At 40.3% G+C, this 27,769-nt stretch overlaps 1 protein-coding gene and 1 long non-coding RNA gene across 9 annotated transcripts in view; one reads left to right on the top strand and one right to left on the bottom strand.

Annotated features, from left to right (window-relative positions):
- Positions 1-13,658, bottom strand: part of ADD3 (adducin 3) — a 132,305-nt gene extending 118,647 nt beyond the window's left edge. For 3 of the 8 annotated variants that reach the window (XM_021073191.1, XM_013983720.2, XM_003359365.4), the window contains exon 1: positions 13,337-13,648. The gene's annotated coding sequence lies outside the window, so the exon portion shown is untranslated. Of the gene's footprint in view, positions 1-10,553; positions 10,606-11,193; positions 11,575-13,336 lie in introns of those variants that run through there. The other 5 variants (XM_001924738.5, XM_005671448.3, XM_001924829.5 and 2 more) reach the window with 5 other exon arrangements.
- Positions 24,812-27,515, top strand: LOC102163250. Its single transcript, XR_307795.3, has 3 exons — positions 24,812-25,210; positions 26,819-26,963; positions 27,067-27,515. It is a non-coding gene; the product is annotated as an uncharacterized LOC102163250 (long non-coding RNA).

The following is a 27,769-nucleotide window of genomic DNA, read 5'->3' as shown; positions in this document are numbered from 1 at the left end:
TTACACTAAGTATTTTTCAAATAATTAATGCTAAATATTACCAAATCTAAGAGAATTTAAACCCTTGAAACAAATTCCCTAAAATATTCCCAGACAATATTATTTACAAAAATTAAGTAGAAATTATTAAATCTTGTAATATCAACAATACCAATTCACACATTCGATTTAAAAATTGTAACAGAAACTATACTCTAGCACTGAGCAAAGTAAATGATGGATAAATTCACATTTTAAAAAAATGTAAACTTTTTCCCAAAGGAGACTTTCCTTGTGCACTTTTGGGAATGATGAGGATTTCTAAAGTCTAAGTCTTTTTCTAAGTACCAACTTCCCCAAGCATTACTGGCTTCAAAATAGCAATTTAAGGATGTTTCTATGCACCAGTCATTTTCACATGGGGTTCATCTATTAAATGTACATGATCTTCACCCCCACACACACCATCTTCTCCCCCATCCCTGCAATATCCTAACACACCTTCTAGGGAAGTGTGTTCTTGGCACTGTTACTAATGAAAGTGTGTTGCAGCCTTCAAGTCCCTTACAGTGGGAGGAAACTGTAAGCCACTATTATAAACTATCTCTTGTTTTGCTATGGAAGAAGGATTATTATTTTCATGGACAGTAATTTCTCGACAGAATCCTTTCCATGGCCTGCATCTAGTGAAACCCTACTGTTTCACTAGATGCAGGCCATGGTCTTGGCCTTCTTTTAGACCTAGACCTTTCAAGGCCCACACTTATTCCTCTTTCCTGGGTACCTTTTTTTGACCATTCCATCTATGGTGCCCTTTTCTTGACCAGATGACCTATGGCATTTGTTATCTGTATCTGTCGTTTAGCATTCACCACACAATGCCAAGTAACATCTTTTGCATAGTAATCTTAGTTGTTGCTGGCTTTTTTTATGTTGACTGGATAGTCAGAATCCCAAAGAGTTACACAGTTGATATTCCTGTGGGGATTTTTCTGGACAATAAAGTATACTGCTCTTACATATGAAGGGAAAGAATCAAAGTCCTAAAAGAGTGACTGGGTTTGAGAGCACACAGCACAATCGTGGATCTGCAATTTTACAAGCTTTTGGTTATATCAAAAATAATGACTCCCAACCTTTTAAAGTAATAAGGATGCCTTTTAAAGTCAAAATATGTTTTTTTTTAAATATATACTCTAATATTAGGTGCTAAGTGTCTTTGAGAATACATGCATTCAAAAATACAAGTATATACAACATGAAATATGGTACTCATTTGGTCTAACAGAGCATAGCTGATATGCACAAGAGTTCCCCCAGGACCTCAGACAGGCACATGGCTGAATTTTATCATACTGTGGGCATGGAATAGTTTTGCCATATCAAAAAGTACCACTACCTAAAAGTATTTAGGAGCAAGAAAAATATAAAAATTAACAAATCCCCATCTATCCCCAACCATACCCCCCTAATTCAGCATAAAATCCTTCAGTAACTCAACTCTTCCACCCAAGAAGCAGCATATTTTAAGCAATGTGAAACAATTCAATGATTCAATAAATTTTTCTTATGGTCTTAAATTAATAAATAATATAGCAAAAGGAGTGAAGAAATGAATATTAGAGACAAACCAAACAGCAAATTATTTGAAAGTCCATCTCTCATATATTTCCTGATTCTAGTGAAATCTCAGTCCTAGTACCCATTTCATCACCCTCTTCAAACAAACAAACGAAAACCACCAATATTTTCCGGGAGAGGTAGAAACGTCATTTTAATCTTCGTTCAAGTTTTCTGTGCAGTCACCAACTAGAATCAGCTCAAATAAATACCAATATAGCACAGTAAAGGAATTAGCCCCAGGCTCAAGCCTTGGCTCTGCCACTTATTAACTGTATGATCTTGGGCAAGTTACTTAACTAAATTTCAGATAATTTATGTAAAGTGCTTAACATGATCCCTGGCAGGTTTTAAGGGCAGAGAAAAGTGGTTAATGATTAATTAATTACATATAGTAGATAACAAAAATACTTTCTTATAACAATTTCAAAGCTTCCTTTCAATTCCTTTTCTTGGGCTCTGATGGGGCTATTCCAGGTGTCATAAATCTCCACACCAGACCCATAACTGGTTCTACTACCTTCAGTTCTACCCATGGCTATAACCACAAGCAGTTTCTGGAAGTCATGGAAAACATGGCAAAAGACAAAACGAGAGGCCACTTGAGCAAGCCTAAACAACAACAAAATCCACTTTGAAACAGTGAATTCACTCAAGTAGATATAACTGCCTTAGAACCTGAGACAAAGAAAAAGGCAAGGAAAAAAAATAACCAAATTATCCAAATATTTTTAAAACCCTTACCTCCAGTTAAGCAAATGACTGACAATGTGAAGCCCAAATTTTAAACCTCATTATTGCCTGCAGGAGCCATCAATAACCAGAACCACTAATGAAACAGGCCTTACTAAAATAATTTTCTTTACCACTTTTAATTTAACAATGATTTCACCATTGCTAGACTGTTTTTAACTATAAAGCCTCAACAACTTCTTCAAGTTTCTTTCCCATGCATTCCACCAAGTAGTGAATTATTTCTTCATCATGTGTTTAGGCCTCCTGCTGGGAAGCATAATTAAAATTAAGCAAGCAACAATTCCACTTGGTGCTAAGATCCTGTCAAATCCTTCGATGAAATTGAGTCTGGTTTCTCCAGGAGCCTGCTGAAAGTTCCGCAACAAAAACTTGGGGCTGCTCAACTTGATGCTGGCCATTCAGTAGATGGCACTCTTCCCTTTGAGCCCAAATTACACAAGCACCAAGAAGCATGTTTTGTGCCATTTAGGTGTGATACAATTCAGGGATTCTCTTTTCAAAGCACTTAACTGGCTGTCACAATCCTTCCAGAAACCCATTCATCAAAAGCTAATGGTCCAACCAGACACTTTTAAAGAGCCCAGGGAATTCCAGATTATAAAACATCAAACACAATATAAAATCACCTAACTCAAATGATTACCAGGTAATCAGCTTCTCAGAGCCTTTTCTATGTCAAGCAGATATACTGCTCTTTTTTTTGTCTTTATAGGGCCACACCTGTGGCATATGGCCGTTCCTGGGCTCAGGATTGAATCAGAGCTCCCACTGCTGGCCTATACCACAACCATGCCAGATCTGAGCCATATCTGCGGACTACACCATAGCTTGTAGCAACATTGGATCCTTAACTTACTGAGCAAGGCCAGGGTTTGAAGTGCATCCTCATGGATACTAGCTGGGTTCTTAACTTGCTGAGCCACAACAGGAACTCCAGATATACTGTCGTTGTTCAGGCATAAAAGGTTCCTTCTCTATTACTTCTCTGCTACAGAGGTGATGGTCTTTCAGGGGCTAGTGACAAATCTTGTCTATCAAATATTTAATTAAAGTATTTAATGACAGCAAAGTGTTTAGAGAACTATGATTTGTAATAATTAACATTCACTAAGGCTAATGAAAGATGTATTACCTTTTGGTATTTTTTGGTTGAAATAATTCACATAATTTTTGATAACCACCCTAAAAGAATCAAACATCCTAATACAAAATTACTATAGATCTAGATTGGCCAAAAAAAAAAAAAAAAAAAAAAAGGTGTTTAAAGTAATATGGATTTCTGATTCATTAATGGTATGTATTTTACTTTAATGCATAATGGCTCCAAACTACTCCAGGATAATAAGGAAGGTTTCTTACACTTGTGTTTCAGAGATTTTCTTCTTCTTTTTTTTCTTTTTTTAATTTAAAAAGCAGACAGTCGTGGAGAGAGATGGAAGGAAATTCTTTTTAGTGCAACCTCCAGTTGAAAGCCAAACTTCTTAGCAGTCACACAGGAATCACCTTAAAAATTCTACCTTTCTCTAGGACAGATAAAACTCAATCCTGACAATAAAAGTCAAGAAAAAGACTGGGTTTTTTTTAACTCTTTTAAAGTTAAAAAAAAAAAAAAAGAAAAGAAAAAAGCATTGGGAGTGGGTATAAGAAATAAGGCCAATATATCGGTTTCACTGCTAATCTCTTTCCCCTCTCCACTCAGCATGCCACACATCCTACGCACTGAAGTCCATTTACAACTCCATTTGAGCTCTGACCATCACCCTTCTCCAACCACTTCCTCAGATATTAAAAGGGTGACCTTACAGAATCTTTTTCTCATGTACTAATAAGAAAATGAGATCAGAAGTAACAATGCAGCTAACAGTTGCTGGCTCTAATTTCTGAAGAATTAAAAGTAGGGTGTTCAAGAATCCCTGGGGAGGTCTTGATCCCAAAATATACTTCTTTAGACATACCAAATAAGCCTAATTGCCTTCTCTATGAGGCTAGTGAGTAAACCTATTTTTTGCTCTGGCATTTAGTCATCCAGCAGATCTAAAGATGACAGGATGAGAATATTGTATGGAAAAGGGAAAAGGAAATGCTGTCCTTGCACAGGATGAGCTGAGCCACTGTGGAAAAACTTCACAGAAACATTGCTGATGGTGACAAATTAAAGGCATACACTAAGTCCCCAAGATACTGATAAAACTCAGCACTTCTCCAACCTGGCTGCTTTCTACATTGTTGGGATTCCAGCTGCCCTAGCAGGCAGCCAACACTAGCTATGGGAGCTGAATTAAACAGGCTCCTGAACTCACCCCTGCACTGTCCTTTCCTCTTCCATTCAAGGTAAGCACGTCCCTGGTGGGGGATGGGGGAGTGAAAAATTACAAGTAAAAATTTAAAAGGGTATGAGAGTTAGCAAAAAAGAATAAAATAACAATTTCATGTATGTTGCTTAGAGTTAGGTTTTCATATTGCTTGCCTTAATGTCTACTTGCCTTAATGCACACTGTGAGAATTAAAATTTTTAAATTGTTTTGTTAATATATACAGTATGCTTCTTGAGACATTGGTATTAAGAGCCTATGTTGTTATTGCCCTTAAGCTTCTAAAAAAGTGTTCTTACCTCCTGGCTGGCTAGTTGTGGGAAATTTTCTATCTTATGGAAGTCACGGATGCCTATGTAGAAAAAGTGAGCTTCATAACCCAAGGTTCAAACTGTAGTGTTGTTTGAGGAGGTAGCAATCTTAAATGCTAGTTAATGTACTGCTACACACCAATATCCTCAGGCCCAGTTTCAGGCAATTTAAAACCAGAGGTTTCAAAGTTCATCTTATATCAAGGAGTCTTAACATTTGCAAATTAAGCTTTAACTAAAGCCAACTTTTAAAACAAGTAAGTGTAACGTATATGTTGGTGATAGAGAGCAGCTTGACATCAGGTAAAAAGCTCAACTTAGATCTAACCTTATTAAAAAAATAAAACTCTATGTCAAAGCCTAAACATCTTTTATAACAACAGTTCAGGTCTGGCATAGTTAAAAGCTAGTCTATACTATCCTCCTAAGAAGGAAATTTATAGGAGTTCCCGTCGTGGCGCAGTGGTTAACAAATCCGACGGTTGCGGGTTCAGTCCCTGGCCTCGCTCAGTGGCTGAAGGATCCGGTGTTGCCGTGAGCTGTGGTGCAGGTTGCAGACGCGGCTCGGATCCCGCGTGGCTGTGGCTCTGGCGTAGGCCAGTGGCTACAGCTCTGATTCGACCCCTAGCCTGGGAACCTCCATATGCCGCGGGAGCGGCCCAAAGAAATGGCAAAAAGACAAAAAAAAAAAAAAAAAAAAAAAAACAATGGTTGCATACATTTTATACCTTTTGGTGATTATGTGATTACTTCTTGAGTTATGCTAGACAACTGTGAAAGCAACATTCATTCTTTAAGATTTCTAGGATACTCTTTATTAAACTGTTCCTTCAGTGTAGTAAGTCATGTCCTAGAAACCTGAAAAAGATTATTACTGCAGCTTTTCAAAAAAACCCCAACAAAAACAGTTTAAAGAAACAAGGGACTCTGGTTTTGATTATCTATGCTATCATCTAAGACTTTAGGGTAAGTTAAATAGTACTTTTTTAACATTCAAGTGTGTTTTCAACTTTGCAATTAACATACTTTTGAATCTGATTTGAGGACTAGTTCACATATAGCAACATTAAAGACACATGACAAACAAAAAACTCACACACCCTTTTTTATTCAACACTTTCAATTAATTTTTAGCTAAAATTGTTACTCTATGCATACTGTTGATATTCAAATAAATATTCACTGCAAGAATGCCAAGTGAATCATTTTCAACTTTCCTTGAAAGGAAGAGCATTCCCCAAGTAGTAAAGTTACACACATGTTTGTCCATAACTAGCTACTGCTACAAGAAAAATGTAATTAAATTCATCTATTACCCATAAGGGATATAGAGGGATAACAGACTTTTTTTTTCAAGCCATAATCAATGAAAAACTGTTAACCTGTTTGATTTTAAAAGATTTTTTTTTTTTTTTTAAGGGGCCGAACCCACAGCTAGGGGTTGAATCAGAGCTGCAGCCACTGGCCTGCACCACAGCCACAGCAACACCAGATCTGAGCCATGTCTGTGACCTACGCCATATCTCAAGACAACACTGGATCCTTAACCCACTGAGCAAGGCCAGGGATCAAACCTGCATCCTCATGGATGCTATTCAGATTACCGTTTCCACTGAGTAACGGATCAAACCTGCGTCCTCATGGATGCTATTCAGATTACCGTTTCCACTGAGTCACGATGGGAACTCCTAAATAGGACTCTTAACATACACAATCCATTACAGTAAAAACTGGAGATTGTCTTGACTTTGGGCCAAGAGAATTTAGTCACCAGCAGGACCTGAAAGACCTCGCAACAATCTCACCTAGAAATAAATGGCACGGACCCCAAGATCAAATGATAAAGTATTAACATAGAAGGCATGAAATAAAGTATTAGGGCATTCATTTTTAATCTCAATGACAAGACACAGTCTACGACTGCTCACTTAATTTCAAACAGTGTGTCTATGTTTAAAAGAATAGTACTCTTGATTAAATATTTAAAATGATTTCTACTCAAGCTCTACATGTTCAATATTTTCAAAGAAATCTGAAACAGCACTGAATATTAACTATAGCAAAGAAATTAATGTTTCTTTAGAGTGAGAAACAAATCAGTAACCCGTATCTTCAATATAGTTTGAGCTTTCTTAATTCATTGTATGCTTGTTTTCAAATATTTTTTCCCAATATTACCTTTTACTAAATTGTCAATAAAGAACATATTAACTCCCTACAATAGTAACTAAATATTACTTAAAAGAGCTACTAATTTACGTTATAATTAATTTGCTTGAACTTATCAACTACACTAGTGAAGGAGCAACACACCTTGAGGAATGTAAGTGACAAAGTATAAGCCACAAGTGACATCTTTCCACTTCAGGCTTATTTTAAGAGGCAACTCAGGTGAAATTTCGAACAAATGAGTTAAAATTTACTTCAAGTTGATACGGTGTTGGTAATGAGAAAATCAGGTCTATTGATTTAGTGCAGAACAAGAATCTCCCCAAGGGGCCTGCTGTCCAGTTGGAGCCCTATACATCTAGCAAGTTTAAAAAACAACAAAGACATTAATCTTAAGTAATTAAAAAGATAACATACTATAGCCCAACTTCTAGCATCCTAGCTAAACATACGTTATGTGAAAAGAGAATCCTCTTCCAAAGTCAAAAGGCGATTCTACTTAATGTAGATTAGTCACCACCCTTCAGATTTAAAAACAAGTTGGTAGTAATACAAGAGAGTGTAGCTAAAAAGATATATACACACCTAGAGTTGTGGGGATACTACATTGATCTGCAAGTATTACCACAAGTGTAATAGCACGGAGGCCACTAGTCACATAAGCTCACTCTCAGCCAGGCTCTGGATTCAGAACCAACCTGTGCCTAGTGGTTATACCAAATACTTAACCTCTCTATGTCTCTGTTTAGGCATTGGGTTGTCACAAGGATTAAGTAAATTAAATCATATAAAACTCTGTGCCTGGCACAGAGATAGAGCAAATAAATACTGGCTGTTACAAGTATTTGCTGAGTCTTCCTTCACTTGCTGGGTTGCATAATATAATCACTTAAAAAAAAAAGTCATTTTATGCTGATAATGATAAACATATAAAGCCCTTATTGTGGAATTCCTATCGCGGCACAGTGGAAACGAATCTGACTGGGAACCATGAGGTTGCGGGTTCAATCCCTGGCCTTGATCAGTGGGTTAAGGATCTGGCATTGCAGTGAGCTGTGGTGTAGTTCACAGACTCAGCTTGGATCCTGCGTTGCTGTGGCTCTGGTGTAGCCCAGCAGTTGTAGCTCCCGATTTGACCCCTAGCCTTGGAACCTCTATATGCCTCATGTGTGGCCCTAAAAAGTGAAAAGAATAAAAAATAAATGAAAAAAAACAAAGCCCTTACTGAGTACCAGACTTTATTCTAAGCACTTTATATATAAATAACAACTCTGGAGTTCCCGTCGTGGCGTAGTGGTTAACGAATCCGACTAGGAACCATGAGGTTGCGGGTTCGATCCCTGCCCTTGCTCAGTGGGTTAACGATCCGGCGTTGCCGTGAGCTGTGGTGTAGGTTGCAGACGCGGCTCGGATCCCGAGTTGCTGTGGCTCTGGCGTAGGCCGGTGGCTGCAGCTCCGATTGGACCCCTAGCCTGGGAACCTCCATATGCCGCGGGAGCGGCCCAAGAAATAGCAACAACAACAACAACAACAAAAAAGACGAAAGACAAAAATAAATAAATAAATAAATAAATAACAACTCATTAAGAGTCTGATGTTATTATTGCCCAATATTTTACAAACCCAATTTGTTCAGAGTTGGGTTTTTATGCTTTTATGTGACTTCTTTCAATAGAAATGCTTCTTACACTTTGATGACATACGTAAGTGCTTCCCAGTACTGCAAAACAACTCTCTGTGATAGGACAGATTAAACAGCTAACAACTTGCATAGGCTTAAGTGTGACAAAAACAGTCAGACACTACAGACCTACTACAGGAGGACTCACAACCTCAGAGCATGGACCCCACCCTGTATTTAGATTTTAGGATTTTGTGTAGGAGGAAGGTTGATGTGTAGGAGGAAGTCCTCTTAGTCTCAAAAGACATTCTGCTTTTACAAAGACCAAATCCACACTTTAAACATCATCCTATTATAACATTATTGAAAAAGGGGGTTAGAAATAGCAAAATGTACAGTATAATTTTCTCATCCATTTTCAGAATGTGAAACCTATATTCTGAAATTACAGTCCTTCTATCATGCAAAAAATATTTTCTCATCCATTTTCAGAATGTAAAACATATTCTGAAATTACAGTCCTTCTATCACGCAAAAATATTTTCTAGGTGTCATCTGATCACTTGTCAGTATGTCAGATGTTTACCAACAAACATTTCCTTATACATGTAAAAAGCTGCAACATAATGAATGTCTCATAACCAACTATTTCAAGAACTCCTAAATTACATTCAACATTCAAAATAGATAAACCAATTTTCTTCTTTAAAAGCAACATTCCAACATGCCAGCACTTGAGGTCAATTTATAGTTTTAAGAGCAAAGACTGAACTCTTCAAAGCAATGAAGAGTTAAATATAGTAAAAGTGGCCATTTTTTGCAGGCCTTCTCTCTGCAAAGTTAATCTATTCAATTTAAGCAGAGGAAAATGAGTGAGTTACAGTGCAATTACAATGAAAATAAGTCTTATATATTAAAAACTTTATACATATGCTCCCAAAGTAACAACCTTATAAAAGAATAGATCCCATATCTTAATTACACACTAAAAAAAATAGTCAAGCATCGGAGTTCCCGTTGTGGCTCAGTGGTTAACAAATCCGACTAGGAACCATGAGGTTGCAGGTTCAATCCGTGGCCTTGCTCAGTGGGTTGAGGATCTGGCGTTGCCCGGAGCTGTGGTGTGGGTCGCAGACGCGGCTCGGATCCCGCGTTGCTGTAGCTCTTGCGTAGGCCGGTGGCTACAGCTCCGATTCGACCCCTAGTCTGGGAACCTCCATATGCCGCGGGAGCGGTCCAAGCAATGGCAAAAAGACAAAAAAAAAAAAAAAAAAAGAGTCAAGCATCTTATTTAAAAATGACAAATTACACTGTATTCTTATTTTACTCTCTTTAATACTCTCATTAGGAATTTTCTAAGGCCAAAATCAGGAGGTACTCAGCATGATATAGATGTACTCCATTCCAAGAAAAGCAACCATTTCACACTGCTAAGCCTAAAATGTCTTATAATTTAACATAAACGTGCACACACCTTTATGTAGTAGATTCCTACCCCCCCCCAATCTTATCAACTTCACCAAATTTGCATATAATCCCCACTCAAAGCCTCTCGGTTGACTTAAATTCTGTTTCTCCCCACATCACTCTAGCAGGTCAATTGCAATAGCACATGTGCCAAAGAAATTAGTGGTTTTACATCACTCTCTCATTTTAAACTGGCATCTACTTGCAATTAAATCTCTGCAACAAAAAAAGTTTACCTGAGGCCATTCTTGCCATTTTAATAGAGGCCTACCTTACTCTACCTGTCTCTGCAATCTTGCCTCATTTATAAAAGCATACCTCCGAAGAGGATGGACGTGCCCCAAACACCACTAAAGCGAACCTGCTGCCAACTCTGTTTGTCAACCCGGGCAGGAAGCGCAACCTAACGTGCATACGTTTGCAGGGGTGGGGTGGGTGGGGTGTGTGGCTGTTGAGGGGGATGGGGACGCAGATTGCAGGAGTAAGATTTGGCTGAACACTTTCAACTTGTAACAGAAGTTTTTTTAAAATGGGTAAAACAAACCAACACCCACTCCCTTACCTCCACCTTTTTTCCAAGCGCGGGAACCTCCCACCCTCCTGGAGCGCACCTTCAGAGCGTAAGGTCCCCCGGGTCACCGAAGCCTCAGCTAGCTCTTGATTTTCAGAACTCCCGGTCCTCCAGGGGAAATCGCCCCACCTCGCCCCACCTCGTAAGGCCCACCTCGCAGCGCCCCGAGATCCTCCCCTGCAGATCCACCTCCCTCGGAGAGAAAGGGGTTCACCTGAGGCCACAAGGGCAGCCAATAGGAAGTCCCCTCAGGCCTGCGAGCGGTCACATTCCTCAACCCCGCGCGACCCCCTGGAAGGGTCCCCACAGCCCAGCCCGCGCGGGCGCCCGCCGTCCCTGCCGGAAGGAGGGGCAGAAAGACGGCGCCTTCCCTCCCCTCAGGATTACCTCGCAGCTCGCAGCTCGCAGCCGGCTTTGTGCTTCCCTCCCTCCTTCTCCGCGGCCGCTGGGGCTGCAGCGGCCGGGCGATCCTCCACTGCCGCCGCTTGAGCGCCGCACTGCTCCAGAAGGGAGGGCAGGAGAGGAAGGGGCTTGAGGAAGGAGGGACCTGGGCGCTGAGCCCTTTGTAGCAGGAAGCGACGACACCTGGGTCGCGATGCCTCTAGCTCTCGATCTCGGTTTTTTAAAATATAACTTAAACCTCCTTCTTTTCCCTCCCTCCCCGCGCCTCTGCGACCGTTACCGGCAGGCTGCTCGGGCTCTGGCGGGACTGGCCTAGCGCCCCCCGAGCGCCCCCTGGCTCCGCCCCTAAGGCCCCTCCCTTAGGCCCCCAAGCGCCCCTGGCCCCACCCCCAAGCCCGCCCCTCGCAGCCCCCGAGCGCCCCTGGTCCCGCCCCTCGGGCCCCCGAGCGTCCTGGCCCCGCCCCTCGGAATCTTGGGACACTCCTGGCCCCGCCTCCCAAGGCTCCGCCCCTCGTGGTCCCGTACTCCCCTCCAGAGCCTTGGTCCCACCCCCTGAAGCCCCCACCCGGCCCGCCAGTAGAGTGTCACAGAAGACACGGTCGCTGGGGCTTATTGGCCGGCCCCTGGGAGGGCCTGGCGGGGACAGCAGTCTAGCATCTTTTCAGCGTCCTTCTGTGGCTATGCAGCTTCGATCCGCGGCGTCCCCTGAGGGTCGGAGGTGTAAACGACTCCTACGCAAACCCGACTAGAGGCGGGGAGGAGGGGCGCCTCGGAAATGTCGCCCTCCCTAACCTGAGAGAGCTCCTAATCCTGAGGCTAAGCCACAGCTCTTAGTTAGCCACTGGCTGCTGGGTCTTCAGCAGGAGGCCACTGCTAAGGTTCAACCTCCGCACGCCCCCCATAGGAGAGGCCTGGGTATTCTCATCATAGTTGCCTATGGGGGCGCCTCCTCCCTCTACTCACCTCCTCAGAGGGGCAGGGCAGGCGCTCTCTCAATCCTGCTTACTTGATGGGTATCAAGGGTCTCATCCCCACTTTGGCTCCTGGCCTTGAGACCTTATGACAGCTGACCTCTGGGAGGTGAAAAGTCAAAGCACCGCCAGCCTTCAAAATGAATTTGGGGGCGGGTAAACTTTGCAACACGCAATTGCAGGGCTGTGGATCCATCCACAGGTGACACTAGGGCCGCCCACCCCCCACCTCCCAGACACGACCTACTCTAGAAATAGACCTCCCAGCAACGCACACTTTTCTCTGCCACCCACGACTTGCACATCCCTCTGGCGTACATGTCCTCCACAGGCACGAATCCACTCCCAAGCACGCCCGGCTGAGCGCCATTCTGGTTATTCATGGTCCCTTGGGTCAACCCCACCCTAACACACACAACAAACTTCATTCCCCACCCTTATCTCTCTTCGTTTCCAAGGCATTGGCAACACTCCATTTCATTTCCTTCCTCTTCTGCAGACTCTTCTCTTCCCCCTCAAATACTTCATGCCATCCCCCTCATCTTCATCCCCTCCCTCCTCCCTAAAAATGTGCTAATTAAAATGTAGTTTCCTCTTCCCACATATGAAGTGTGGAAAATGAATCTTGTCTTGGCCCAAACTGTGATTCATTTATCCTTATTTTCTCTCTGCACTGGACTAAACCTTAAGAAATTTTAGTCTACCACCATCTCCCATATGCTCAAAATCTAACGATGTCTTATGGTTTTTAGATACCCCTAAAGGATCGTGGGGAAGGCTTCCTGGCTTTGGGTAGAAAATATTTAGAAAATGTTCTGCCTGTCATTTTATTTGGGATTTTAAAATATCTGCAGTATTTGAGAGAAATATTGGGAGTGGCTGGATGTTTTCTTGCATTTAAAAAGCAGAGAATGAAAAGCTTGGCAATTCATTAAGGTTACCTTTTTATGAACAGCCCCCCAAAAGTATGTTAAGGGCACGTATCAGACAATAGTCTCCCCTATACAGGGCATTTGCTAGTCACAAATCTAGGACCCCCCCCCAAAAAGGGAGACAAATTAACATAATCCATCTTAAGCATGTCTGATGAGCAATCCTTTCCATGATCACTCTCTTTCCCACAGTTTCTGGACAAAATGGATAAAAGATTTGCTTACCCACTGAGGATCTAAGGCTTTCTTGTGTCCAGCGTAGTAGACGCGTGTGTCTTCTAGGTGTGGATCTGCAATGCTGCACAGAAACCTACTGCAGCCTCAGACCCGCGGTGGCGGCGGCGGCTGCAGCGGCAGCGGTAACAGCTGCAGCGGCAGCAGCAGCAGCTTCTCCCAATGCTGAGTAGTAAAGTGTGTGACTTTAGTAGAGACTCCACAATTAGCATTAGGCGCTTGCTTAAAAGAGAGGAGGCGGAATCTTTCTTAAAGGAATGGGTTTTGTTTTTCCTCTGCACTATTGCTTCATAAGAGGCAGAAAGGGTGGAAGCAGGGAGTTTTTCTGGGCTGAGTAAGGCAATACAGCTGTGGGAGGTCAAGGTTAAAATTAACTGGGTGATCTAGGGACCAATTTAGTGTGAGTCAATGAAATGCTAGAAGCATTAGTTTTAAAGAGCCCTGCTAACTGCAAACTCTGGGGTGCATGGCAAAAATAAAGTGATGTGCCTTGAAACTGACTAGTATTTTGTGTTAATATTTAATTTCTAATCATTGCACTAAAGTGATAACTATTTAAAGGGAGGTTATTTACTATTTAATACAAGAACGTGAAAAATAATAAAACACATGATTGGGGGCAATGGAGTAAAGTCTTACACTTATAAGCATATCTGGAATTTCAATGAATGTATTAGAGAATATATCATTGTAAATCAACTCTACTTCAATAAAAAAAGAAAAGAAAATATATTATTGACAGAGATCAAGGTGTAGTTATCAAATAATATTATTTATAGAAAAACAAAAATATCTGAAATAGTTTTAGAAAATAGTAGCAGGGTACTATGCTATTTCAGTGGCAGAGTTCAGCAAAATTAAGAACTCAAGTAGATTACTTTAAATGCCTGCAAATCTACTATTTACACTATTAAAATGTGATGTGTCTACACATGAGGAACTTGGGAGTCTGCATTATAACTTTGTTTTATTTTAAATAATATTTAAATTTGAGCAGTGAACATCTGTGATTTTTTTCCTTCACAGGTAAATGAGGAGGTGTGGACCCAAAATATAAATAGAGAAAAATGCAGAAAATATCCTGCAATTGATTTTTTTGGCACAGCCTTTGTTAACTACCTATGTGCTCTTGACCAAGTAAATAAACTTTTCTGTTTCATAGTTCCCTAAATTGTAGAATAAGGATATTGGGTTGAGATTTCCTTTCACATTCCAAAATACTATGATTTTATGACATTTAAATGTTTATATTTTCATTATTTAATGCATGTATGTCTGACTCTACACTACTTTTCCTAAAAACTTGGATTAAAAATAAATATAGAGAGCTCCCCTTGTGACTCAGCTGTAATGAACCCGACTAGTACCCATGAGAACTCGAGTTCCATCCCTGGTCTCAATCAGTGGGTTAAGGATCCTGTGTTGCTGCAAGCTGTGGTGTAGGTCTCAGAGGTAGCTCGGATCTGGCATTGCTGTGGCCGTGGTGTAGGCCAGCAGCTGTAGCTCCAATTCAGCCCCTAGCCTGAGAACTTCCATATGCCACAGGTGCAGCCCTAAAAAAAAAAAAAAAGAAGAAGAAGAAGAAGAAGAAGAAATAAATAAATAAATCTATATTTTAAATGTATAGCCAGATTTTGTTATTTTCCACTATTCTGAAATTATTTTGCAAATCAAATATCTTTTTGTAAAGTGAATAAACTTAGTTTTATCTGACTTATGATTTTGTACCCAACTATGACCAATTTGGTTAAGGATACTGACTGAGTGGAGTACAAAATGTATGTTTAACGGTGTATTTTAAAAACTGGTACAACGTCAGATGGTAGAGTTGGAACAGTTTAGAGCTCACTGACTCCAACTCTAATTTCACAAGTGGAAAAAATGGAAACCCAGAGGAGTAATATGGGACACAGGGGACTTAACTCAGTCTCCACTATTCACACACAAGACAAATAACAACACATATGAGCATACACAATGTTTCACAAACCCATAGTGGGGGCTGAGCAAGACCTGTCACAGCAAAAAAAAAAAAGTGGTTTCACTCAATGACACCATTTGTGTACATGTAGTATAAACTAAAAATATATATCAAACAAGTGCTTATAATATGTGTAAATATTAACACAAATTTTGCCTTCAGGTTTGGAGGTGTTTATGCTAGAAAGTAAAGAAATTTGTCTAGGGAAGTGTGTGTGTGTGTGTGTGTGTGAGAGAGAGAGAGAGAGAGAGAGAGAGAGAGAGAGAGAGAGAGAGATTTAAGTGACCTCTAAGGAAACTCTCAACACTTGCAAACTCTTACTTATCTTCCACCCAAATGACAGACCCTTCAACACTGCCACTTGCCTCTTGCACCCATTGCACCTCTGTTACCTTTTGTCTGCATGCTTAAGCTGCCAGGAGGAAAAGTGCGTTTGGATCCAGGTAGGGTTAAGTATTGGCGAGACTTAATTCTGGCCTTCAGAGATGATTTTTGGAAGTTGCTTTTGGGTCTAGATACTAACATTTTTCCTTAAATCCTGATCTTGTATTCCTGATAAGGAACCTGGCACTAACCTAAGCCCATTCTCCCTAGTCTCAAAGGGGCATTACCTTAGATTAGATGACATAGCAAACTTGGTGTTTTGTGTACCTAGATTTTTTTTTTAAACCCTTCTACAGGAGTAGAATTGAAGGAAATTAGTTGCCCTGTTTCTTCATCCATTTTTATTTGTCTTGCTCTTCTGAAAGGAAGGCATTTCATTTCTTCTACCAGGTGGTAATGGACAATGAATAAAATAGCTGTTATTTGTATAATTTGAAGGAACCCCTTAAAATTAAATGCATTTCTTTGTATCTTCCCCAAAGTACTGAGCACAATCTCTCATATAAAGGCACTTAAAAGATACTTTAAAAAAATGAATACACAAATTAATGAATGAATAGCTCCCCAAATATTCAGAAACTGATTACAGAGTGTTTTTGTTTGTTTGTAGTTTGCACTGTCTAAAACAACTGACTTCATTCTTTACCCCCCCCCCCTTCCAACACAGTCATGATCTAAGAGAAACAATCTCCCTTCTGTAGAGCTCTTTAGGTATGCCCGATTTGTATTCTCCAATTAAACTGTAACCACAAATCTCCACATGAACTCTGGGTAGATAAAGCAGTAGCCAGAGACACTCTGCCAGGAAAGCACAGGATTAGGTTTCAAAATCCTGGTGCTCTAGTTCTAGTTGTGAAACCAACTGGTTATGTGACCTCAGACAAGTTTCTTGACATGCTTTTGCTTCAGTTTAGCCATCTTTTAAGTGGTGGTGGTGGATTATAATATCTGCTGTCTCTAACTCATAGGGTAGTTATGAAGCTCAAATGATAATAAAGGTAAAAATGCTTTGAACTTTTCAAAGCACTTTGTAAATAGAAGGTATTATAATAGGCAGATGTATTTAAAATCAATTACCGAGTTCAAGGGACTTTACCCTAAACAACCTGTTTTACTACTTATTGTTTTAGAAGGCAAACAGGTTTCTCTCGCTCCCTCTGAGCGCATGCTTACACCTGCACCCTGCGGCTCCCAATTTAACAACTTCTCAGCTAGCACAGGCAACATGAAGAGCTAAGAATTTATGTAGAGGGCACTCCTCCATCCCCTTCCCCCAAATTTACCTTTTAAAGCTCTCAGACAGAAAAGTAAACTCAGCGAAGAACAACCACCTTTTCATACTATGTAATGTCATATATTCAATCAGTGGGGTTAGGTGAACCATTCAGTTTGAAACTCAGCCATGCTACTTATGATTTGATCACACTTTTGTGCCAAGCCAGTCTGGAAAGTACTCCAGCAGCAAAGCAGGAAGAACTGATATGGAAACCATGTTAATGAGTTCGCCACTCCCCAAGGAGACATAAATCGGGGCAATACTCAAGGATTCATCAACATATTTTATTAGCACTATGTAACCTATATGGTTTAAAGAATTACCTCAGCTAAATACCTGACAGGTCCTTATACAACTGTTTAAGCAATCAGGCATGTTAAATGTCTGGAACATTTATAAAATATCACCTTTGGGGTCCTCCTCATTTTTTTCTCCCCAAAAGTATTTCTTGTCATGTATTCATTTCCATTTGGTAAGTCTTTTAAAATCATCATGGCTAAATAAAAAACTGCTAATACACAAACAACTAATAAAGAATTGCTATAAGTCAGATACTCCATATAAGAGGCCTGCTCATAGAGAGGACATAAAAACTCACGCAAAGTCAATTTAAGATTTCTGTGTACAGAAATTGTAAAATGAATGCCAAGTATGCATTTGCTATGTTAAGCCTAAAATACATCAGTTTACCTCTGTATCTATGGTCACATGCCTAATGATTTCAGATGCTTTTAATATACAAGTCTGAATGACATGATCTTAAAAGCTGGTATTTTGATCCTTAGGGCACTATTTCTAGAAAGTGATCAGGAACCACCAGCAACAGCATTACTTGGAGTGTTTCCTAAAATGCTGATTCCTGGACCATATCCTAGAATTAGAATCTTTTGGGGGTGGTGCTGGATTGAGGGTTTTTTAAGCACCCCAAGTGATCCTCCTGTACACCATATTTGAGTACCAGTGTCCTATAGAAACAATGCAGTGCGTGTAGAATCTCAGAGACATGATGAGAGAAATGTAGGTGTCTCCTTTTTTATCATGTGAGAACGATTCAGAGAAGGACTAATACTGGCTCCACCTCTTCTACAGTGTAAACTTGGGCAAAATATTTAATCTCTTTAGGTCCTAGTATCCTCATTTGTAAAATAATTTCTTTTTGACCGTGTTGTTGTGAGGATTAAATAACATATGGAGAGCTTTTTACTCTAGTGCCTGACCCATAATAGAACTTAAATGTATATTTATTCCTTCTCCCCTTGTTCAGAAATAAGTGCCCAGGTGTGTTCTTCTTGTCCAGTGTTTTAGTATACTTGGTAGAGGAATGTGAACTAGTAGTTTAATGATAGCCAATATTTTGAGTATTTAGTATGCCAGTGCTAAATATTTTATATGCGTTCTTTCATTTCATACCCACAGTACTCCTTAAAGATAGGTATTATTATTTTCGGATAAAGGAATTAAGGCTCATAGAGGGTAAGCAACATGCCCAGAATCTCAGAGTAAAAATTTAGCAGAGCTGAGATTTAAACCCAGGCATTCTGACTCCAGAGCTTATCTGTTCATTAGGATGTATGTTTTGTATGTTCTCTAAATGCTTAGATTCCAACACAGGAGCCGGTCTCTTGGAAGGGATAAGCAATTGCAAAAGTGGAGTTTATAAACCTGCTAGAAATACAGACAAATGAATGCCATTATTTCCCTATCTTAGAAGCCTTTGCTAGTTGCTTATAACACAGTGTGGCACATAGTAGGTGTTCAAAAGAACTGAATAGATGGAAGGTAGTCCTTTCACCAGCATACTGTTTAAGCAGATGACATATCTAAGATCAAGTTTTAAATTATTCACTGTTCTAGATCAGCTTATATTCTGACATAATGCAAGTCACTAAGTTTCAGAGCTATAGATCTTGTCATTTGCAATGAATAGTTCTTGAACACTTGCAATGAACTATGCACTAGTTTGGCACTGAGAGGATTATAAAAAAAAAAAAAAAAAGACATAGCTAGCCTATGCCCTAAACAGCTAGCTGGGAAATATAAGTGTATGAAGCAATCAGATTGCAAAATCACCACGTATGAGATAATAAATGTGAAGCATTTACTAGCATTTACTAGCAAATAGTAAACCATCAATAAATATAATCAATAATATTATTACCAATATTATATTATTATCAATTACTATTGATAATATTATATTCTAGTCTAATAATTGTTGACATAATTATTATGGTTTTACTAACAAGAAGAAGAAATAATAAATGCTTTTTTTTTCTTTGTAGGGTCACACGTGTGGCATATGGAAGTTCCCAGGCTAGGGGCTGAATCAGAGCTCTAGCTGCCAGCCTACATGTGCCACAACCAAAGCAAGGCAGGACCCGAGCTGCATCTGTGACCTACACCACAGCTTACAGCAATGCTGGATCCTTAACCCACTGAGCTAGGCCTGGGATCGAACCCCCATCCTCATGAATCCTAGTCCACCTCATTATCCCTGAGCCACAATAGGAGCTTCCAGAAATAATAAATGTCTAGCTACCATTTAATGGGTGATTATGTGCCAGTATTGTGCTTGGTGTTTATATATATGATATAATATATATATGATACTGATTTAGCAGGGTTGATAAGATGACTTTATATGTATAAAGTCATTTACTGATGGCCTGTTTAAGTAGCCCCACCTCCATTTACTTTCCATGGATACACTCACTTATTTTCATTCATTAGGACAACAGTATTTAGTGAACTCCTACTACGTCCCAGCCACTGAGTGCTATATATATATAAAGTCATCATATCAACACTGCTAAATCAGTATCATTCATCATATTTTTTAAGTGAGGAAGCAGGCTCAGAGAAATTAAATAACTTTCCCAAGGCACACATTTGATATGCATTCCAGAGTCAAGGTAAATAGTACACTCAAATACTCTAAAAGGAGTCAGGGAAGAGGTCAGTTTCTGCTGGAGAACGTAGGGACAACATCTCGGAGTAGAATGAGCAGAATTGTGATGGGGGAAAGATGGAGGAGAAGGGCCTTTGATGATGGAGGTGTCAGGAGCAAAGATATGTGTGTAAGTTTTCTGAGACAAGTCCCCCAGCATTTCACATAGGCTGAGCTCTTGGTGGGCACACAATTTGGGTCTTTTCACTGAGCTGACAGGAAAGTATGAGGACTATTGACAAAAGAGCAAATAAACCTGTCTGTCTAGAATGAAAAGTTTTTGTGGTACAAAGTTAGAATATATGTAGTTCCCAAACCCATAACCCTAAAAACTCAGCCTTCATTTAAAGAAGGCCTGTTTAAGTAGCCCAACCTCCAGTTACTTTCCACTGATACACTCACTTATTTTCATTCATTGGGATTACAGTATTTAGAGGACTCCTACTGTGTGCTAGCCCATGGGTGCTAGGAATAAAGCAATGAATAAAGCAAAAATCCTTGCACCCATGAAACTTTTGTAGTAATGAGAAAACACAGATGTTAACATGTAAACACTTTGACAAATAAGGCTATTTCAGATGCTAAAGGACTATGAAGAAAATAAAACGGACTGTTGACAATGACTAGTTAAGAAGGATGAAGAAGACCTCTTTGAGGAGGTGACATTTGAGCTGTGACCCCAATGATCTGAAGTTGTCAGCTGGAGAGAAAAGCAAGTTCAAAGGTCATGAGGCAGAACAATCTTGGTGTGTCTGGAAGACTGAGAGAAGGTCTTGGTGTTCCAGCACTGTGCGCAAGGGATAAAATATCCCAGATGTGGCCAGAAAGCAAGGGGTAGGGTAATGGTGGGTGTTGGATCTTGCAGTTCTCGTAGATCAGGAGTTTGATTGGGGAGGTTTTCAGCTAAAGAGGGACAGGGTCTTATTTACATTTTTGAAATTTCACTCTGGCTGCTTTGTGGAGAATGAGCTCTAGAGAGATGTGATTAGGGACTGGGAGGCCAATTAGGAAGTTATCAAAGTCATCTATACTGGAGGAAGTGAGGTAGGAGTGGCTCATCGGGTTAAGGACCTGACATTATCTCCATGAGGATGTGGGTTAGATCCCTGGCCTCACTCAGTGGGTTAAAGATCCTTCATTGCCACAAGCTGCAGCATAGGTTACATAGCTTGGATCCGGTGTTGCCATGGCTGTGGCACAGGCCTGCAGCAGCAGCTCCAATTTGACCCCTAGCCTGGGAACTTCCGTCTGCTGCAGGTGTGGCTGTAAAAAAAAAAAGAAAAGAGGAAGTGAGGTGTTGTTGCAGAGGTGGCTATGGAGACGAGGAGAAGCACATGGACTTGGAGCACATTTGGGGAGTAGAGCTGACTTGACCTGAGCATGGAGTGTGTGTGTGGTTGGTGAAGAAAAGAGAGAAAGATAGAAATCAACCCAGAATGATGTTCAGGCCAAAAGGTGGGGGCACATTATCCAAGACAGAGAAGACTTGAGAAGGAAGAATGTGACAGATAAAAGTAAACACTTCTGGGAGTTCCCATTGTGGCGAAGCGGAAATGAACCGACGAGGAACCATGAGGTTGCAGATTGGATCCCTGGTCTCGCTCAGTGGGTTAAGGATCCAGGGTTGTGGTGAGCTATGGTGTAGGTTGCAGACTTGGCTTGGATCTTTTGTTGCTGTGGCTATGGTGGAGCTCTGATTAGACCCCTAGCCTGGGAATCTCCATACGCCTTGGATGTGGCCCAAAAAAGCAAAAAAACAAAAAACAAAAAAAACAAAAAAAAAAAGAAAAGAAAAGAAAAGAAAAAAAGTAAACATTTCTGTTTTGTCATGTGAAGCTTGAGACTGCCTTCTTTTTGTCTTCTGATTTTTCCACTTTAAAATTATCTCCTTAGTTTATTTTTTTAATTTGTTCATCATTCATTTTCCCTCATAAGAATCTTCAAAAGAGTAAGAACTTTGTTTACTTTGTTCATTGTTGTATCCCTAGTGATCAAAACATAGACTGGCCCAGAGGATATGCTCAACAACTATTGGGATTTGTTGAGTCTGGTTCTCAGACATCCATCCAAACCACCTGGGCAGTTTATTAAAAGTTTAGTATCTGCCCCTTGCCTGAACCCCTCCCCACCAGAACTCTGCTCTAATAGGTCTGGGGTTGCACTCAGGAAATTGCGTATTTAGTCAGGAGAGTAGAGGGGCAGTGGTCTACAATCTAAACCAGTGGTTGAGATATATTAGTGTTCATTCAAATATTTACCTTAGAAACCACATTTTAGCACCTTCCCCCAAGACCAAAATGTATAACTTTAAGAATTCCATGGTCTTCTCAAATACAGTTAAATCATAAGGTGTTAATTTAAAAGCTTCTGAGAGAAAAACCACTGAAAGACTTCTGGGGTCCCTCCTATTTCATTTGATGGATACACCCTCATTGGAAACCAGGAAAGGGTCTCATAGGAAGGTCCTTCATGTGAAGAAGGATGGTTATGTGAGTGCTGGGACAACCTTCCTCTTCCACCACACCTCAAAAATATGTGTCCCACACATTTACAGGTAGGTGAAATGCCTTTATTTGGTGATTATAGTAAATGTATGTTTTTATCTGCAAAACATCTGTTCCCTTTTCCAGGAAGAGTGCTTCCGTAATTTTTTGTGGAACTTTTTTTCACCCCATTGTTGCAGTCTTGGCACCCTTCCCTTTTTCTGAGCAAGGGGTTGGCCTCAAGCTGGACCCACCAGATGTTCTCTCCCTAGCATTTAAATATTGAGTAGAATGACACGAAAACTTAAGAAGATCAGAGTTCATTCTGAGGGACATCCCTGAGGAGACTGTGATGAGATACTGCTGCAGAGATCTTGTTCGACTTGGCTCCTGTCCATCCCAAATCCTGATTCTTCAGCTTTTCCTTCAATTTTATGAGCCATGTGCCTTATTCCTCCAATAAATTCCTTTTGCCTAAGTTAATTAGAGTGGTCTCATTTGCTGGCAATATAATCTATGATGCAGCAATTAAAAACCTTGAAATCTCTAATTAGAGGTAGATCTTTCCAAACAAATCTTTCCTGAGAGCCAGTAACACATTGACCTAAGTTTTCACTAAAAGGTAAATGTCTGATAACAGTCACTGAACAGGCAGGTGAGAGTGAAAGGGATCCATGGCTTGACATCAGTTCTACCACTGAGGTAGGAAGGAAAGGAATGGCTGGGACATGACAGACACATAAATAACACTTTACAAAGTTGCCCTGAGTTTTCACATGAGATAAATACCTTGCTGGAAACTCTCAACACCTTTATTTCCTAGTTTCTACTCAGCTCTCCCAGCCCCTGAATTTCTATCTTTAGACTAAAATTTCAGAGTAAGCCTTTGTAAAGCAGGGCATAATTACTGGGACACATAAACCTAAGACATCAATTTATGAACATAAGAACTCTTAATATTAAATTTAGTTCTCATTTCCTTCTGTGGTCCCTAGGGGGAAAAAAAGAACATCCTGTCTTTTAAATCATTTGGGTTAAATCCCAGTCATTTGTTGACCTCTCCCCTCCCCCATTAAAAAAAAAAAAAAGATCTATAACTCTTTAAGACTCTGAGAAATTAATGGCAACTTAGAGCTCCCGTCGTGGCTCAGTGGAAATGAATCTGTCTAGTATCCATGAGGACGCAGGTTCGATCCTGGGCCTCACTCAGTGGGTCAAGGATCCAGTGTTTCCATGAGCTGTGTAGGTTGCAGACATGGCTCCGATCCCACATTGCTGTGGCTGTGGCCTAGGCCAGCGGCAGCTCCGCTTCGACTGTAGCCTGGGAACCTCCATATGCCGCAGGAGCGGCCCAAGAAAAGGCAAAAAGACATAACAAACAACAACAAAAAAATAGCAGCCACTATTTAAAATATAAATGTTTAAGTTAATGAAACTGGTTTTTACATTTGATCTCCAGTTACACTGCATATAATATGAAAATGACTCAATTTCATTTTTATTAAACTATAATATGCTCCTTATCCTGCCCTGGGTAAGGGAATCCCAATAATGGTTGCTATTTGCCAAATCTAAACACAACAAAATTTGGCTATAAATCTGTATAGACTCTTCATGGCCAATCATTTTTATTTCAAAAGGGTGGGTGGGGGGTGTGTGTCACCATTCTTAGCATATAATGTCACCATTCTTATCATTAAAACATAAAATAGTATTACAAGCATTTGCTGAACATTTACTATACGCCAGTTACTATTAAAAGTGCTTTGGGAGTTCCCACCATGGCTCAGCGGTAACAAACCCGACTAGTATCCATGAGGGTGCAGGTTTGATCCCTGGCCTTGCTCAGTGGGTTAAGGATCTGGCATTGCTGTGGCTATGGTGTAGGGTGGCAGCTGCAACTCCGATTCGACCCCTAACCTAGGAACTTCCATATGCCACAAGTGCAGCCCTAAAAAGACAAGAAAAAGGCAAAAAAAAAGTGCTTTATGATATAGCTCTCTCATTGAATATTTACAATTTATAGGTACTATCCTATTATCTAGAAACAAGGGAACTGAAGCTGAGAAATTAAGTAATTTGCCCAAGATCAAAGAGCTGATCAATGGCAGAGGCTGAGTTTTGAACCCAGGTAATAAGATGACTCCAGAATCTGGGCTCCAACCTCTTCTCTTACCACCTTCATGCATTGCTCAGCCGTTTAGTGAAACAGCACCTGGTTTTTTCTTCCACTCGTATTTGAAGCTCTTCTAACCTTCACTTAGAATGTTTAACACATTTTGAAAATTACCTGCCTGAACCAAGTAATCGACATAAATAGGCTTTCCAGAGGCCAAACTGCTTGGATGTAAATCATTAACTAAATAGTGAACCTTTCCAGCAGCCTTGACAGAAACTGACTTACCCAGACTCTACATTAAGTAAAATAGTAAGAAGTTAGAGATCTAATCCAAGTCAAGGCTCCAGTTGCCTGAGCAAAGCCTTGGGTTTTCAAATTCCCTGGAAGGGAGTATAAGCTATTACAGTGGATCTGGGATAGGGGAATGGATGGTGATCTTTCTCAGAAAAGTGTGTTATTTTTTTGATAGGTGGTTTTGACCTCTTTGCCAGCGAGGTAATTGAGAGACCAGTCTGGGACTTACATCTGGAAGCAACCTGGGTACAGGGTGAGGGAGACATGTACATTAAACAAACTGATCTTGAACATTCAGAAGCTCTTCAGAGAACAGCATAGATTTTTCTGAGCCGGTTTTCCTGCAGGATGGCCATGACACAACATGCTTCAGCCCAGAAGGTAGGTAGCTTTTTAAAGACTCTCCTTAGTCTTTTTCTTTCTTGAAATGAGATGTAGAATTGGTCCAATCCTGACTGATTTTTAAGAGATTGCCAGAGTTTTTACAGGATGTATCTCTGGTTGGGTTTGGCCTTTGTCTTTTCTCGGAGTATGCCAACCTCTCTTCCCTCATGCCGTTACTTTCTTTACAAACAACAGTAATGCCTTTATTACTGGATTCAGAACCCCAAGGCATTAAAAAAAAAAGGGAATGTAGGATGACACCAAATGGTCTTGCCCTTTGGGCCTTTGCTCTTAGAAGAGATGGAAGATGGGCGGGGGAAAGAGGAGGAAACAAAGGCATGAATCCCTGCCCCTAATCATGTATTTGTTGTAGCATATCAGGGTGGAATCCAGGTCAGCCAAAGTCACAAACAAAGGAGTGCAGATGTACCTTGGAGATGTTGTTCCAGACCACAAAGATATGCTGACTAATGAGCGAAAAAAAATCCTCATTAGAGGTGGAGTTAAATCTTTACTCTGAAGCATGAGCGGCTTCTAAGTTTTGCTGCCAATAAATCATTTGCTTCTGAAATAAAGCATAGTTGCTGAAACATGCACTCTTTGGAGGAGAGATTGTGGCAGTAAGAACACCTTCACTTTAATGGAGTGAAAGGAATGCTGTGAATTTAGGTGTGAGTTAACCCAGAGCTGTGGATCTCACAGTCTGTTGAAACTGCATAGAAAATTTCCTGAGGAACAGAAGTTTCAAAGTGTCTCCTCTTGAATCTGGCCATAATTTTGCCAAAAATTAAAATATATGAGTCTTTGACCAAGTAAAGCCACTTGAAAGAAGCTACCCTTCAGAAATCCTGTACGAACATTTGAACATGATAATTATAAGGATGTCCACTGCCATGTGGTTTCCCATAGCAAACAAAAGAGACAATAATCTAAATTTTTAAGTAGGAGAACAGTTAGAACAATTATAATGGACACGTTAAACAGAATGCTATGCAGCATTAATGAAGCATGATGTTGGCCTTGATATACTGACCCGGCCTGATGCTCATGACATATAATTAAGGGAAAAAGTAAGTTGTAGAACAACATGCTAAGAGTAATGTCATATTTGTATACATACATACATGCCTACATATGTGAATGTATACATATTTGTGTGTGCAAATAGGTAAAAATATATGTGATGTGTTTTTGAATACAATTTGGAATCTGTACATGAAACTGTTCATGTTAACAGTACGTAGTTATTTCTGAGAAATGGGATTAGGAGGGCAAGGGACACTTTGATTTTTTACTGCTTTTTAAGTTTTTTTAATTTTTTTGGTTTTTTAGAGCCACACTGGTGGCATATGGAGTTTCCCAGGCTAGGGGTCTAATTGGAGCTACAGCTGCCAGCCTACACCACAGTTGATGGCAATACAGAATCCTTAACCCACTGAGCAAGGCCAGGGATTGAACCAGCAACTTCTCTGATTCGTTTCTGCTGTGCTACAATAGGAACTCCCTGAGTTTTTACTTTAAATGTGTATGTATTTGAATGCCTTTACATGCATAAATTTTTTTTTTTTTTTTTTTTTTTTGGCTGCCCTGCTGCATATGGATCAGATCCTAGGCACAGTTGCAATATATTCTGTAGCTACGGCAACACTGGATCCTTCAACCCGCTGTGCTGGGCTGGGCATCAAACTTGTGCCCTGGCGCTGCAGAGACACCACCAATCCCGTTGCAGCACAGCAGGAACTCCACATGTGTAAGTATTATTTGCATCATTAAAAAAAAAAAAAGATAGAATGAGAATAGCTGAATTCAGAAACATGTCCTTAAGCACTTAATTGCTTTTCTCTAAATTTCAGGAGTCCTCACTCAGAGAATACCTTTTCAAGGAAATGGATGAAATTAATCTCTTTCCCTCGGATAAAAAGAGTCTCAGAACTGGAGAAGCATTTTGTTTAATTCCCTAAAAAGATATCCAACCTATCCAAGCCCTCGAGACAAAGGAGGAATTGGAACCCCTGATATCCCAGAGTTCCTTCATAACTCTCCACTGCTTCCTTTGGGCCTCAGATAAGGCAAAAATTTTAACTAGAGTGTGACTGTTATGAGTGTTTTCCTTGAGAGGAAGTGAGATTTGGTGTTCAGATAACTCTCCACAACCTGATGTGTGCACTTGGGGTTAAGTGCTTGTTACTATGAATAAAGCTCTGTGGTCCAGGAGTTGTTTTCTGAAGCTCAGTGCTGGAAACATCTGTCATCTACCATTTGCTACATGACAGTTCAGTTGATTAAAGAATGATGTTAATGAGCTCTTGGGTTTGATTTTTTTTCAAGGCACCAAATTGCCTCAGACACATAAAAATATTCTTCAACAAAAATATTCTTCACAACAAGACTACATCACTAATTCCAGCTGGATGCGTCTTGAAATTATCCCACTAAATGTAAGGATTAGGAGACTAGAGGGTGTGATTTGTTAAGTGCATCAGTTTATTTATTCAGTTATTCATCTATCTCTTCATTCAATTTTCAGCAGTAAAACGTAGACTCAGCAGTCAGCTG

This window comes from Sus scrofa, chromosome 14 (genome assembly GCF_000003025.6).
Source record: "Sus scrofa isolate TJ Tabasco breed Duroc chromosome 14, Sscrofa11.1, whole genome shotgun sequence".
Taxonomy (NCBI): domain Eukaryota; kingdom Metazoa; phylum Chordata; class Mammalia; order Artiodactyla; family Suidae; genus Sus; species Sus scrofa.
Note: the sequence above shows the minus strand (reverse complement) of the source record. Positions and strands in the feature narration are given on the sequence as shown.